The 13,402-nt window shown below is 32.3% G+C and overlaps 1 long non-coding RNA gene across 1 annotated transcript; it reads left to right on the top strand.

The window, feature by feature from the left end:
- Positions 1 to 11,759: 11,759 nt before the first annotated feature.
- Positions 11,760 to 12,824, top strand: LOC134707163 (uncharacterized). The gene is made up of 2 exons (XR_010105688.1): positions 11,760 to 11,829; positions 12,362 to 12,824. It is a non-coding gene; the product is annotated as an uncharacterized LOC134707163 (long non-coding RNA).
- Positions 12,825 to 13,402: the final 578 nt, after the last annotated feature.

The raw sequence follows: 13,402 nt of genomic DNA on the forward strand, positions 1-13,402 counted from the left end.
TGTACCTCACTTTTCAACTTTGGGCAGTTGCTGTGTCTTTATTTCTCTCTTTAGACGACCGACTTGTGTCGCTTGTCTGACTGCATACTCATAAAACATGTTTCTGGCACCTTCTGTGGTGGCTAGTTGTAACCGTAATGAGTATCTAAAGCTCTTCATGTCATCTCGTTTGGCTTTGTCGTATCTAATCTGTAGTAAATTTAAACGTCTGGTGATTAGTTTAATCTATTCACATGCTTTACGGAATTTATTTTCGGCAATGTACAATGCCAGTCGGTTATCAGTACAAACTTTTTCAGACATGGTTGTTCAAGTTTATCAAACTTTGAAATTAAGATGAAGTTGAAATATCATTCTTCACATTTATATTCATCAAACATATTACTCAATGTCATCTTCAGGTTCTGTCACATAGTTAGCAAATAGTGTCGACTGACATCGGTGAACATTTCCGGTAGCGGTGAACAAATGTGACACCAACAGGTAAACAGAAGCGTCCCCTCTGTTCAGACGATCGTTAACATGACACTCTCTGGAATTTTATTGACAAAATCTTTTAATCATTAAGAAGAAACATTTTTAAAAGAACCAATCATATATTGTTGTTTTTTAGTCTAAATGGTGAAAATTATTGTGTTTGAATATGTTGATGAATAAAAAGAGTTGATTGGCGAATCTTAGCAATTGGATACACTAATTGAATACACTAATCTATTTTGGGGGCATAAATATACATTAAAGAGTTGTGTATTTCATATAAAGATGTTTATAAATGCGATAGGAGACCTCAAAAGCTAGTATAAGAGGCAAGGTTTTTTTTCCAAGGATAAAGGAATAACAAGAGCTGTTGTTATCAGAAAATAACCTCAAAAGATATGAAATGACATTTTCTGTGAACAGTAAAAAAAGTGTCGACCCCAAACTCCGTCCCGCCAATGATATAAAATTGTTTGAAAAAACAGATATTTATTTTCCCGTATTTATTTTTTTTTTCGTTGCTGCTTTGCTTTCTGAATGCCAGTTTTGTGTTTTATCTCTAAATCCTTTTTTTCTCATGTAATGTGATATTTACGAATTGGGGTGTTTTTTGTTGTATAAGAACCGTATTGGGTATTGTATTGTATTGTATTGTATTGTATTGTATTGTATTGTATTGTATTGTATTGTATTGTATTGTATTGTATTGTATTGTATTGTATTGTATTGTATTGTATTGTATTGCATTGCATTGCATTGTATTGTATTGTATTGTATTGCATTGCATTGTATTGTATTGTATTGTATTGTATTGTATTGTATTGTATTGTATTGTATTGTATTGTATTGTATTGTATTGTATTGTATTGTATTGTATTGTATTGTATTGTATTGTATTGTATTGTATTGTATTGTATCGAAGACATTGATACGAATACCTTCAAACAAGGACCTTGAAAAGAAGGCTAGAGCTTTTTTTTTCAAAACAATTGTGATATTATCCCAAATGGCAGCATGAAATACAAGTATATATTCACACGAGTTTTTTTCCGCCTTATTTATATTGTTAAACAGATGATTGGGGGATAAAAAGGTTGAAAAGCATGAGAATGAAACAGAAATAGGAAAATAGCTATATTTTTGAGATGTCACAACAATTTGATATTCTTTTTGAAAAATGTGTTTGGCTCTGAAAAGAGCATTCTTCAGCAAAAGCTGTTTTCGAATTCATCAACTTGTCATCGGCTTTTAATCTTCTGATTCTTCGTTGCCGCATCCAATTTCTCTCTGCTAACTTCTTCTGGTACTGATAGTTGCTAATAAATCTGCATAATTCAAATCTGAGTGCACGATTTGATATCTCTTGTACCTCACTTTTCAACTTTGGGCAGATGCTGTGTCTTTATTTCTCTCTTTAGACGACCGACTTGTGTCGCTTGTCTGACCGCATACTCATAAAACATGTTTCTGGCACCTTCTGTGGTGGCTAGTTGTAACCGTAATGTGTATCTAAAGCTCTTCATGTCATCTCGTTTGGCTTTGTCGTATCTAATCTGTAGTAAATTTAAACGTCTGGTGATTAGTTTAATCTGTTCACATGCTTTACGGAATTTATGTTCGGCAATGTACAATGCCAGTCGGTTATCAGTACAAACTTTTTCAGACATGGTTGTTCAAGTTTATCAAACTTTGAAATTAAGATGAAGTTGAAATATCCTTCTCCACATTTATATTCATCAAACATATTACTCTTTGTCATCTTCAGGTTCTGTCACATAGTTAGCAAATAGTGTCGACTGACATCGGTGAACATTTCCGGTAGCGGTGAACAAATGTGACACCAACAGGTAAACGGAAGCGTCCCCTCTGTTCAGACGATCGTTAACATGACACCCTCTGGAATTTTATTGACAAAATCTTTTAATCATTAAGAAGAAACATTTTTAAAAGAACCAATCATATATTGTTGTTTTTTAGTCTAAATGGTGAAAATTATTGTGTTTGAATATATTGATGAATAAAAAGAGTTGATTGGCGAATCTTAGCAATTGGATACACTAATTGAATACACTAATCTATTTTGGGGGCATAAATATACATTAAAGAGTTGTGTATTTCATATAAAGATGTTTATAAATGCGATAGGAGACCTCAAAAGCTAGTATAAGAGGCAAGGTTTTTTCCAAGGATAAAGGAATAACAAGAGCTGTTGTTATCAGAAAATAACTTTGAAAGATATGAAATGACATTTTCTGTGAACAGTAAAAAAAGTGTCGACCCCAAACTCCGTCCCGCCAGTGATATAAAATTGTTTGAAAACACAGATATTTATTTTCCCGTATTTATTTTTTTCGTTGCTGATTTGCTTTCTGAATGCCAGTTTTGTGTTTTATCTCTAAATCCTTTTTTTTTTCATGTAATGCGATATTTACGAATTGGGGTATTTTTTGTTGTATAAGAACCGTATTGGGTATTGTATTGTATTGTATTGTATTGGGTATTGTATTGTATTGTATTGTATTGGGTATTGTATTGGGTATTGTATATTGTATTGTATTGTATTGTATTGTATTGTATTGTATTGTATTGTATTGTATTGTATTGTATTGTATTGTATTGTATTGTATTGTATTGTATTGTATTGTATTGTATTGTATTGTATTGTATTGTATTGTATTGTATTGTATTGTATTGTATCGAAGACATTGATACGAATACCTTGAAACAAGGACCTTGAAAAGAAGGCTAGAGCTTTTTTTTTCAAAACAATTGTGATATTATCACAAATGGCAGCATGAAATACAAGTATATATTCACACGAGTTTTTTTCCGCCTTATTTATATTGTTAAACAGATGATTGGGGGATAAAAAGGTTGAAAAGCATGAGAATGAAACAGAAATAGGGATTTAGCTATATATTTGAGATGTCACAACAATTTGAGATTCTTTTTGAAAAATGTGTTTGGCTCTGAAAAGAGCCTTCTTCAGCAAAAGCTGTTTTCGAATTCATCAACTTGTCATCGGCTTTTAATCTTCTGATTCTTCGTTGCCGCATCCAATTTCTCTCTGCTAACTTCTTCTGGTACTGATAGTTGCTAATAAATCTGCATAATTCAAATCTGAGTGCACGATTTGATATCTCTTGTACCTCACTTTTCAACTTTGGGCAGTTGCTGTGTCTTTATTTCTCTCTTTAGACGACCGACTTGTGTCGCTTGTCTGACTGCATACTCATAAAACATGTTTCTGGCACCTTCTGTGGTGGCTAGTTGTAACCGTAATGAGTATCTAAAGCTCTTCATGTCATCTCGTTTGGCTTTGTCGTATCTAATCTGTAGTAAATTTAAACGTCTGGTGATTAGTTTAATCTGTTCACATGCTTTACGGAATTTATTTTCGGCAATGTACAATGCCAGTCGGTTATCAGTACAAACTTTTTCAGACATGGTTGTTCAAGTTTATCAAACTTTGAAATTAAGATGAAGTTGAAATATCATTCTTCACATTTATATTCATCAAACATATTACTCAATGTCATCTTCAGGTTCTGTCACATAGTTAGCAAATAGTGTCGACTGACATCGGTGAACATTTCCGGTAGCGGTGAACAAATGTGACACCAACAGGTAAACGGAAGCGTCCCCTCTGTTCAGACGATCGTTAACATGACACTCTCTGGAATTTTATTGACAAAATCTTTTAATCATTAAGAAGAAACATTTTTAAAAGAACCAATCAGATATTGTTGTTTTTTAGTCTAAATGGTGAAAATCATTGTGTTTGAATATATTGATGAATAAAAAGAGTTGATTGGCGAATCTTAGCAATTGGATACACTAATTGAATACACTAATCTATTTTGGGGGCATAAATATACATTGAAGAGTTGTGTATTTCATATAAAATTGTTTATAAATGCGATAGGAGACCTCAAAAGCTAGTATAAGAGGCAAGTTTTTTTTTCCAAGGATAAAGGAATAACAAGAGTTGTTGTTATCAGAATATAACCTTGAAAGATATGAAATGACATTTTCTGTGAACAGTAAAAAAAGTGTCGTCCCCAAACTCCATCCCGCCAGTGATATAAAATTGTTTGAAAAACAGATATTTATTTTCCCGTATTTATTTTTTTCGTTGCTGATTTGCTTTCTGAATGCCAGTTTTGTGTTTTATCTCTAAATCCTTTTTTTTTTTCATGTAATGCGATATTTACGAATTGGGGTGTTTTTTGTTGTATAAGAACTGTATTGTATTGTATTGTATTGTATTGTATTGTATTGTATTGTATTGTATTGTATTGTATTGTATTGTATTGTATTGTATTGTATTGTATTGTATTGTATTGTATTGTATTGTATTGTATTGTATTGTATTGTATTGAAGACCTTGAAACGAATACCTTGAAACAAGGACCTTGAAAAGAAGACTAGAGCTTTTTTTTTCAAAACAATTGTGATATTATCACAAATGGCAGCATGAAATACAAGTATATATTCACACGAGTTTTTTTCCGCCTTATTTATATTGTTAAACAGATGATTGGGGGATAAAAAGGTTGAAAAGCCTGAGAATGAAACAGAAATAGGGAAATAGCTATATTTTTGAGATGTCACAACAATTTGAGATTCTTTTTGAAAAATGTGTTTGGCTCTGAAAAGAGCCTTCTTCAGCAAAAGCTGTTTTCGAATTCATCAACTTGTCATCGGCTTTTAATCTTCTGATTCTTCGTTGCCGCATCCAATTTCTCTCTGCTAACTTCTTCTGGTACTGATAGTTGCTAATAAATCTGCATAATTCAAATCTGAGTGCACGATTTGATATCTCTTGTACCTCACTTTTCAACTTTGGGCAGTTGCTGTGTCTTTATTTCTCTCTTTAGACGACCGACTTGTGTCGCTTGTCTGACCGCATACTCATAAAACATGTTTCTGGCACCTTCTGTGGTGGCTAGTTGTAACCGTAATGTGTATCTAAAGCTCTTCATGTCATCTCGTTTGGCTTTGTCGTATCTAATCTGTAGTAAATTTAAACGTCTGGTGATTAGTTTAATCTGTTCACATGCTTTACGGAATTTATTTTCGGCAATGTACAATGCCAGTCGGTTATCAGTACAAACTTTTTCAGACATGGTTGTTCAAGTTTATCAAACTTTGAAATTAAGATGAAGTTGAAATATCATTCTCCACATTTATATTCATCAAACATATTACTCTTTGTCATCTTCAGGTTCTGTCACATAGTTAGCAAATAGTGTCGACTGACATCGGTGAACATTTCCGGTAGCGGTGAACAAATGTGACACCAACAGGTAAACGGAAGCGTCCCCTCTGTTCAGACGATCGTTAACATGACACTCTCTGGAATTTTATTGACAAAATCTTTTAATCATTAAGAAGAAACATTTTTAAAAGAACCAATCAGATATTGTTGTTTTTTAGTCTAAATGGTGAAAATCATTGTGTTTGAATATATTGATGAATAAAAAGAGTTGATTGGCGAATCTTAGCAATTGGATACACTAATTGAATACACTAATCTATTTTGGGGGCATAAATATACATTGAAGAGTTGTGTATTTCATATAAAATTGTTTATAAATGCGATAGGAGACCTCAAAAGCTAGTATAAGAGGCAAGTTTTTTTTTCCAAGGATAAAGGAATAACAAGAGTTGTTGTTATCAGAATATAACCTTGAAAGATATGAAATGACATTTTCTGTGAACAGTAAAAAAAGTGTCGTCCCCAAACTCCATCCCGCCAGTGATATAAAATTGTTTGAAAAACAGATATTTATTTTCCCGTATTTATTTTTTTCGTTGCTGATTTGCTTTCTGAATGCCAGTTTTGTGTTTTATCTCTAAATCCTTTTTTTTTTTCATGTAATGCGATATTTACGAATTGGGGTGTTTTTTGTTGTATAAGAACTGTATTGTATTGTATTGTATTGTATTGTATTGTATTGTATTGTATTGTATTGTATTGTATTGTATTGTATTGTATTGTATTGTATTGTATTGTATTGTATTGTATTGTATTGTATTGAAGACCTTGAAACGAATATCTTGAAACAAGGACCTTGAAAAGAAGACTAGAGCTTTTTTTTTCAAAACAATTGTGATATTATCACAAATGGCAGCATGAAATACAAGTATATATTCACACGAGTTTTTTTCCGCCTTATTTATATTGTTAAACAGATGATTGGGGGATAAAAAGGTTGAAAAGCCTGAGAATGAAACAGAAATAGGGAAATAGCTATATTTTTGAGATGTCACAACAATTTGAGATTCTTTTTGAAAAATGTGTTTGGCTCTGAAAAGAGCCTTCTTCAGCAAAAGCTGTTTTCGAATTCATCAACTTGTCATCGGCTTTTAATCTTCTGATTCTTCGTTGCCGCATCCAATTTCTCTCTGCTAACTTCTTCTGGTACTGATAGTTGCTAATAAATCTGCATAATTCAAATCTGAGTGCACGATTTGATATCTCTTGTACCTCACTTTTCAACTTTGGGCAGTTGCTGTGTCTTTATTTCTCTCTTTAGACGACCGACTTGTGTCGCTTGTCTGACCGCATACTCATAAAACATGTTTCTGGCACCTTCTGTGGTGGCTAGTTGTAACCGTAATGTGTATCTAAAGCTCTTCATGTCATCTCGTTTGGCTTTGTCGTATCTAATCTGTAGTAAATTTAAACGTCTGGTGATTAGTTTAATCTGTTCACATGCTTTACGGAATTTATTTTCGGCAATGTACAATGCCAGTCGGTTATCAGTACAAACTTTTTCAGACATGGTTGTTCAAGTTTATCAAACTTTGAAATTAAGATGAAGTTGAAATATCATTCTCCACATTTATATTCATCAAACATATTACTCTTTGTCATCTTCAGGTTCTGTCACATAGTTAGCAAATAGTGTCGACTGACATCGGTGAACATTTCCGGTAGCGGTGAACAAATGTGACACCAACAGGTAAACGGAAGCGTCCCCTCTGTTCAGACGATCGTTAACATGACACTCTCTGGAATTTTATTGACAAAATCTTTTAATCATTAAGAAGAAACATTTTTAAAAGAACCAATCAGATATTGTTGTTTTTTAGTCTAAATGGTGAAAATCATTGTGTTTGAATATATTGATGAATAAAAAGAGTTGATTGGCGAATCTTAGCAATTGGATACACTAATTGAATACACTAATCTATTTTGGGGGCATAAATATACATTGAAGAGTTGTGTATTTCATATAAAATTGTTTATAAATGCGATAGGAGACCTCAAAAGCTAGTATAAGAGGCAAGTTTTTTTTTCCAAGGATAAAGGAATAACAAGAGTTGTTGTTATCAGAATATAACCTTGAAAGATATGAAATGACATTTTCTGTGAACAGTAAAAAAAGTGTCGTCCCCAAACTCCATCCCGCCAGTGATATAAAATTGTTTGAAAAACAGATATTTATTTTCCCGTATTTATTTTTTTCGTTGCTGATTTGCTTTCTGAATGCCAGTTTTGTGTTTTATCTCTAAATCCTTTTTTTTTTTCATGTAATGCGATATTTACGAATTGGGGTGTTTTTTGTTGTATAAGAACTGTATTGTATTGTATTGTATTGTATTGTATTGTATTGTATTGTATTGTATTGTATTGTATTGTATTGTATTGTATTGTATTGTATTGTATTGTATTGTATTGAAGACCTTGAAACGAATACCTTGAAACAAGGACCTTGAAAAGAAGACTAGAGCTTTTTTTTTCAAAACAATTGTGATATTATCACAAATGGCAGCATGAAATACAAGTATATATTCACACGAGTTTTTTTCCGCCTTATTTATATTGTTAAACAGATGATTGGGGGATAAAAAGGTTGAAAAGCCTGAGAATGAAACAGAAATAGGGAAATAGCTATATTTTTGAGATGTCACAACAATTTGAGATTCTTTTTGAAAAATGTGTTTGGCTCTGAAAAGAGCCTTCTTCAGCAAAAGCTGTTTTCGAATTCATCAACTTGTCATCGGCTTTTAATCTTCTGATTCTTCGTTGCCGCATCCAATTTCTCTCTGCTAACTTCTTCTGGTACTGATAGTTGCTAATAAATCTGCATAATTCAAATCTGAGTGCACGATTTGATATCTCTTGTACCTCACTTTTCAACTTTGGGCAGTTGCTGTGTCTTTATTTCTCTCTTTAGACGACCGACTTGTGTCGCTTGTCTGACCGCATACTCATAAAACATGTTTCTGGCACCTTCTGTGGTGGCTAGTTGTAACCGTAATGTGTATCTAAAGCTCTTCATGTCATCTCGTTTGGCTTTGTCGTATCTAATCTGTAGTAAATTTAAACGTCTGGTGATTAGTTTAATCTGTTCACATGCTTTACGGAATTTATTTTCGGCAATGTACAATGCCAGTCGGTTATCAGTACAAACTTTTTCAGACATGGTTGTTCAAGTTTATCAAACTTTGAAATTAAGATGAAGTTGAAATATCATTCTCCACATTTATATTCATCAAACATATTACTCTTTGTCATCTTCAGGTTCTGTCACATAGTTAGCAAATAGTGTCGACTGACATCGGTGAACATTTCCGGTAGCGGTGAACAAATGTGACACCAACAGGTAAACGGAAGCGTCCCCTCTGTTCAGACGATCGTTAACATGACACTCTCTGGAATTTTATTGACAAAATCTTTTAATCATTAAGAAGAAACATTTTTAAAAGAACCAATCAGATATTGTTGTTTTTTAGTCTAAATGGTGAAAATCATTGTGTTTGAATATATTGATGAATAAAAAGAGTTGATTGGCGAATCTTAGCAATTGGATACACTAATTGAATACACTAATCTATTTTGGGGGCATAAATATACATTGAAGAGTTGTGTATTTCATATAAAATTGTTTATAAATGCGATAGGAGACCTCAAAAGCTAGTATAAGAGGCAAGTTTTTTTTTCCAAGGATAAAGGAATAACAAGAGTTGTTGTTATCAGAATATAACCTTGAAAGATATGAAATGACATTTTCTGTGAACAGTAAAAAAAGTGTCGTCCCCAAACTCCATCCCGCCAGTGATATAAAATTGTTTGAAAAACAGATATTTATTTTCCCGTATTTATTTTTTTCGTTGCTGATTTGCTTTCTGAATGCCAGTTTTGTGTTTTATCTCTAAATCCTTTTTTTTTTTCATGTAATGCGATATTTACGAATTGGGGTGTTTTTTGTTGTATAAGAACTGTATTGTATTGTATTGTATTGTATTGTATTGTATTGTATTGTATTGTATTGTATTGTATTGTATTGTATTGTATTGTATTGTATTGTATTGTATTGTATTGTATTGTATTGTATTGTATTGTATTGTATTGTATTGTATTGTATTGTATTGTATTGTATTGAAGACCTTGAAACGAATACCTTGAAACAAGGACCTTGAAAAGAAGACTAGAGCTTTTTTTTTCAAAACAATTGTGATATTATCACAAATGGCAGCATGAAATACAAGTATATATTCACACGAGTTTTTTTCCGCCTTATTTATATTGTTAAACAGATGATTGGGGGATAAAAAGGTTGAAAAGCCTGAGAATGAAACAGAAATAGGGAAATAGCTATATTTTTGAGATGACACAACAATTTGAGATTCTTTTTGAAAAATGTGTTTGGCTCTGAAAAGAGCCTTCTTCAGCAAAAGCTGTTTTCGAATTCATCAACTTGTCATCGGCTTTTAATCTTCTGATTCTTCGTTGCCGCATCCAATTTCTCTCTGCTAACTTCTTCTGGTACTGATAGTTGCTAATAAATCTGCATAATTCAAATCTGAGTGCACGATTTGATATCTCTTGTACCTCACTTTTCAACTTTGGGCAGTTGCTGTGTCTTTATTTCTCTCTTTAGACGACCGACTTGTGTCGCTTGTCTGACCGCATACTCATAAAACATGTTTCTGGCACCTTCTGTGGTGGCTAGTTGTAACCGTAATGTGTATCTAAAGCTCTTCATGTCATCTCGTTTGGCTTTGTCGTATCTAATCTGTAGTAAATTTAAACGTCTGGTGATTAGTTTAATCTGTTCACATGCTTTACGGAATTTATTTTCGGCAATGTACAATGCCAGTCGGTTATCAGTACAAACTTTTTCAGACATGGTTGTTCAAGTTTATCAAACTTTGAAATTAAGATGAAGTTGAAATATCATTCTCCACATTTATATTCATCAAACATATTACTCTTTGTCATCTTCAGGTTCTGTCACATAGTTAGCAAATAGTGTCGACTGACATCGGTGAACATTTCCGGTAGCGGTGAACAAATGTGACACCAACAGGTAAACGGAAGCGTCCCCTCTGTTCAGACGATCGTTAACATGACACTCTCTGGAATTTTATTGACAAAATCTTTTAATCATTAAGAAGAAACATTTTTAAAAGAACCAATCAGATATTGTTGTTTTTTAGTCTAAATGGTGAAAATCATTGTGTTTGAATATATTGATGAATAAAAAGAGTTGATTGGCGAATCTTAGCAATTGGATACACTAATTGAATACACTAATCTATTTTGGGGGCATAAATATACATTGAAGAGTTGTGTATTTCATATAAAATTGTTTATAAATGCGATAGGAGACCTCAAAAGCTAGTATAAGAGGCAAGTTTTTTTTTCCAAGGATAAAGGAATAACAAGAGTTGTTGTTATCAGAATATAACCTTGAAAGATATGAAATGACATTTTCTGTGAACAGTAAAAAAAGTGTCGTCCCCAAACTCCATCCCGCCAGTGATATAAAATTGTTTGAAAAACAGATATTTATTTTCCCGTATTTATTTTTTTCGTTGCTGATTTGCTTTCTGAATGCCAGTTTTGTGTTTTATCTCTAAATCCTTTTTTTTTTTCATGTAATGCGATATTTACGAATTGGGGTGTTTTTTGTTGTATAAGAACTGTATTGTATTGTATTGACGTTACGCACGATACTGGTGTCACTTCTTACTTTGACGTGTATTAACATTTGGATGGCGAATATGGACTTCAGTTAGTAAAACAAAACTGTATCATTATATACCAAAATATTCCGTTTTAATTGTATTTTATCATTATTAAATTAGATATTCGTTTTATAAAATGTGTGTTTGTCAATCCGCCTGTTTAAACCAAAATTGTTATGAAAATAACTTGTAAGATGTAACAAAATTTTACCGTAATCACTCTAGTAATCTCTTAAAAATATTGCAAACATTGCATAATTCGGCCAAATTTCACCCAGTAACGTCATAACTAACAAATTAATTGTGACGTCTTTTTTGGCGAAAAAGTCATGTCAATAGGCAAAATGGTGGCGGAAAACAATAAAGGTAAGCATTGTAATCATTTGATTTTAACGTCACTAGATTTGCATATACAAGTTTCTTCTCTAAATAATTGCAATATTTTAAATGACTAACACTATTTAAAAATATAGGAAGACGGCTCGTAAACTATACTTCAACGTATAAAAGTTTGCTCAAAAATCGTGTTTGTTTTGAAAACCAAACAAGCCATATTTCTCAGTCTTACAAAATGTCCCCTTATTCTACATTCAACGTTTCCTTACACATTTTCTTAGATTGTGTCATCTGAGTTCAGAATGCGAAGCTTTCACACTTTGTACTTTATGCTTATCAGATTGCTCATGGATTAGGCTTTAAAATAGTACCCATTGTATTGGTATAGCCGTTTAGTTAATTAATAATATTTCTAACTTTCTGAGACTTACAAAATGTCACCTACGTCTTTTTTCGTATTTCAACGTAAATTATCTTTTTTTAACGTCACCTTTCTTATGCGTCAATTCGACGTATTTAATTTGCGATGTGTTTTAAATTAAAGATATTTTTGCAACTGTAGGTTCCATCATGAAATCAAAAGGTAAAATTGACAAAATAAAAATGTATAGAGAAAGGAAAAAACAACAAAAAAGTGAGAGAAATAAATTATACTACGAAATGAAACAAAATGAGAGAATAAAAGAATACAAAAATTCCATAGCTGCTGTAAAAAGGACTTTTATCTAATGAAGGCAGGATCATGTCAAGAAAAACTGAAAAGTTCGGAAACTGACGATTGGCAGGGTCAGTACCCAGAAGGAACTACCGTTATTCGTGGATTATATTACAGAAAAACAGGACTTTTATCGTACAGTTTAATTAAACGTAAAAATGTAATTGTGAGTGTCAAATCTGTCTTATATGTAACAAATGATATTTTGACGGACTCCGTAATTGATTTGTCCTTGGCCATTCACGAAGAAATAATTGGACTGGCAGAGCAAAGCAGTTTATAACAGACTATTCGGAATAAAATTGAACGAGTTATTTTGTCTTTGAATTGCTCTTATATTTTGTATATTTCTTAAAAAGTAAACAAACAAACATTAAAAAAAGACATACTAAAGAAACAATTAACGTAAACTGAAAGGGAAATAAACAAAACAAACATACAATCGAATTAAAAAACATCAAATTCAGTCTTTCAATGCCGTCGTTTTCAACGTTTCATTTTTCCATGTAGAAAACGTCGTAATTCGACGTTACGTTTGGTGACACCAGTATCGTGCGTAACGTCATTGTATTGTATTGTATTGTATTGTATTGTATTGTATTGTATTGTATTGTATTGTATTGTATTGTATTGTATTGTATTGTATTGTATTGTATTGTATTGTATTGTATTGTATTGTATTGTATTGTATTGTATTGTATTGAAGACCTTGAAACGAATACCTTGAAACAAGGACCTTGAAAAGAAGACTAGAGCTTTTTTTTTCAAAACAATTGTGATATTATCACAAATGGCAGCATGAAATACAAGTATATATTCACACGAGTTTTTTTCCGCCTTATTTATATTGTTAAACAGATGATTGGGGGATAAAAAGGTTGAAAAGCC

This window comes from Mytilus trossulus, chromosome 1 (genome assembly GCF_036588685.1).
Source record: "Mytilus trossulus isolate FHL-02 chromosome 1, PNRI_Mtr1.1.1.hap1, whole genome shotgun sequence".
In the NCBI taxonomy this organism is placed as follows: Eukaryota; Metazoa; Mollusca; class Bivalvia; order Mytilida; family Mytilidae; genus Mytilus; species Mytilus trossulus.